The sequence below is a fragment of the Otolemur garnettii genome, unplaced genomic scaffold (assembly GCF_000181295.1).
Source record: "Otolemur garnettii isolate 467f Iridium unplaced genomic scaffold, OtoGar3 scaffold00065, whole genome shotgun sequence".
In the NCBI taxonomy this organism is placed as follows: domain Eukaryota; kingdom Metazoa; phylum Chordata; class Mammalia; order Primates; family Galagidae; genus Otolemur; species Otolemur garnettii.
In genome coordinates this window covers 80,596-83,923 of record NW_003852460.1, presented here as the reverse complement: position 1 = coordinate 83,923, position 3,328 = coordinate 80,596, and the positions used below count along the sequence as shown (strand labels likewise).

Sequence of the window (3,328 nt, the reverse complement as noted above, 5' to 3'; positions counted from 1 at the left end):
CCTGAGTGATTGTTCAGCCATGCTGTGGCTTCTCTCAGGGCACAAGCCTTACTCTCATCTTTCTGACTGATTGGCCCTGGTCCCTGGTGGCCTCTCCTGAGCTGGTATTTTCCATTCTCTTGACCTTGTCTGTCTGGGAGCAAAGTTCCCACTGTGGAAGCAGTTCAGGTTACGGGCTTTCCTTCGGGGCCAGTGGGTTTGTGTCACTTTTTGAAAATCATTGCCACTCTAAAGCCAGGCAGCTGTGCTCTTGGGTTTTCTTCTACAAATTTCACCTACTTTGTCTTTGATACTTAGGGCTGGGATCTATCTGCATACTATTTGTGTACAGTGTGAGGAGGTCATGAAGTAGTCAGCGTGGGGACACCATGAGGGGCAGTGGGCACTTGTACAGTTACGGTGGTCTGCACATGCACACCATGACTTCCATTTGGCCCATGCACACCGTGAGGGGGCCTGCATGTGTACACCATGAGGTCCAGTGGGCATGAGCACAGTGTGGATGCGTTTGCATGTGGAAGTCTGTACTGCTGTCACTGAGCAGCCTGTGTCTTCCTGCTGAATTCCAGTCTAGTCCTGTCCTGACCTGCCAACTCTCCTGTGCTCTGCTCCTTGAACGCTCTTTCTTCTTGGGCTGGTTGTCAGCCTTACCTGATACACAGTCTTTCCTGCTGTGGCTTTGTAGGGAGTCCTGAAGTCCAGGAGTAAGAATTATATCCAACAGCCAGGCATTGTGGTAGGTGCCTATAGTCCCAGCTATTCAGGCGGCTGAGGCAAGAGAATCGCCTAAGCCCAGGAGTTGGAGGTTCCTCTGAGCTGTGTAATGCCAAGGGACTCTACTGAGGGCAGGCAATGAAGTGAGACTCTGTCTTAAAAAAAAAAAAAAAAAAAGAATTACATCCAGCAACATTGTTTCCCCTGCAAAGTGCTTTGCATTTCCTACTAAGTTTTAAAATAAGTTTGTTAGTTTCTACCTGAAATCCCCAGAACAATTCCAGAAACCCCATTGGATGTTGATCGCACCGTGTGGAATCTGTGTGTCATTTGGGAGATAGCTGATGTTTTACAATATGAGTCTACAAACCAGGGAGTGGTGTAGGTCCCATTGTTTTGGGTCACCGTTCATTTCTCTCAGTATGTTTTATAGTTTTCTCTGTAGGGATCTTGTGGGTCCTTTGTCAGATTGCTTCATAGGTTGATTTTTTTTTAATGCTCTTGATAAATAGTGCCATCAAAAATTTTATTTTCCAATTGTTTATTACCAGAATATTAAAATATATTTGATTTTTGTTTATTGTCTTTGGACATTCATTCTACTACTTTGTGAACATTTTGGGCTTTCCGTTGGTCGTGTCATGTGAGTTGCGACCATTCTGCCGCCGCCTCCTCATCTGACTACATCTTCCTCCCCTGCCACTCCTGCGGTACCCCAGCCTAGCCGTGATGGGGACCTCTTCTTCTTTTTTTTTTTTTTTGAGACAGAGCCTCAAGCTATCCCCCTGGGTAGAGTGCTGTGGTGTCACAGCTCACAGCAACCTCCAACTCCTAGGCTCAAGCGAATCTCCTGCCTCAGCCTCCCAAGTAGCTAGGACCACAGGCACCCACCACAGCGCCTGGTTATTTTTTGGTTGCAGCCGTCAATTGTTGTTTGGCAGGCCCAGGCTTGATTCGAACCCGCCACCTTAGGTGTATGTGGCTGGCGCCTTAGCCACTTGAGCCACAGGCACCAAGCCAGGGACATCTACTTGTCACAGCACAGGGAGGAAGCATTGGCGCACCATCGTTGTGTCTGATGGTGACTGTGGGTGTCTGCAGATACCCTGTGTCAGCCCATTTTTGCAGCTATATCAATACACAGTATTATGAACTGGGTCACTCACAAACAACTGACATTTATTGCTCACAGTTCTGGAGGCTGAAGATCCCAGTGCAGCAGATGCTGTGAGTGGTGGGGACTCAGCTCCTGGTTCACGAGATGGCACCTTCTCACTGTGTCCTCATACAGTGGAAGCGGGGGTGGTGGTGAAGGGACTCTCTGGGGTTCCTTTGTAAGGACACTGATTCCATCCATGAGGCTGCACTTTCAGGCCCTCATCACTTCCAGAGGCCCTACCTTCTAACCCAGCAGTTCTCAACCTGTGGGTCGCAACTCACAGAACTGTATTAGGAAGGTTGAAAACAACTGTCCTAACCCATCACCTTGGAGGTGAGGATTCAACATTCAGATTGTAGCATCGTCTGTTAGAACAAGAGTGTTACCTTTTATTCTTGGTTTCCTGGTCTGTCTTTTTATTATTAATTATAGTCATTTTGAAGATGCTGCTGAGTGTAGTATGCTGCAGTGCCTTCTGCGTGGGTGTTTCAAAGTAACCGAGCAGTAACTGACTTTGACGCTTGGAACTGGGATATGCTGCCCTCAGGACAAAAATCAGACAGTAACCCTTATTTTTGTTCTCTACAAGAATGTGTGTGATTTATTCCCTAAATAATAATTAGGTAGAATTCACTGGTGAAAGCTCCTGGGTCTGGAATTTCCAATTATGAATTTCTTGAAGAAATACAGGACTGTTTGGATTTTCTATCTTAGTTTTTAGTTAGAAGTGTTAATCAAGGAATTTCTCTTTCAGCATAGTTGTCTAGTTTATGGTGATAAAGTCATACACCTGTGTCTGCTGACTTTCTGGTATTTTCGTGCTCTGTAGTGCCAAAGCGGTGTTTGCAATTTGTGTTTTGTTTTGTTCTTGAAGTTTTGCTTAATGTTACTTTTTTTTTAATTTCATATCACCAAGTTTCAGTTTATTTTCTCTGTTGAGCCTTAGCTTTCTTTTTTTTGCCTTCCTCTCCTGTGCTGTTCACCTTCTTTTCTAATATAGGTGTTTAAAGCTGTGAACCTGCTGTGGGTCACTGCCTTAGCTGGGTCTCTTAAGTTTGGACGAGTGATGTTCGTAACTGTTACACTCAGGAAGCGTCCTGGCAGTTACTCTCTCCTCAGTGGGTTGGTAGAAGGCATGGACACTGGGGATTGTGGTTGCTTGTGGTTATGGTGCGAACTCACTGTGTCTGTGCTCAGGGGAGGGCCGCATGCTTAGTCCTCCTGAGCTCCCACGGGGGCTGCAACAGGTGGATGCCTGCATGGACGGGCGCAAGAGCAGACTTTGTGTCTTCAGGCATTCTTGAGGCAGCGTCCACAGTGCTGAATGTGAAGCTCGCAGTTGGCAGCAGGAGCCCTGGAGTGCCCAGGTCCCTCACGCCCACCCCTGCCCTCTGTGCTGCAGGCCTCTGGGTGCCCAGGTCCCTCACATCCACTCCTGCCCTCTGTGCTGCAGGC

At 47.3% G+C, this 3,328-nt stretch overlaps 1 protein-coding gene across 3 annotated transcripts in view; it reads left to right on the top strand.

Annotated features, from left to right (window-relative positions):
* PPP2R3B (protein phosphatase 2 regulatory subunit B''beta) overlaps positions 1-3,328 on the top strand; it is a 42,595-nt gene that overhangs the window by 28,677 nt on the left and 10,590 nt on the right. The window lies entirely within an intron of this gene.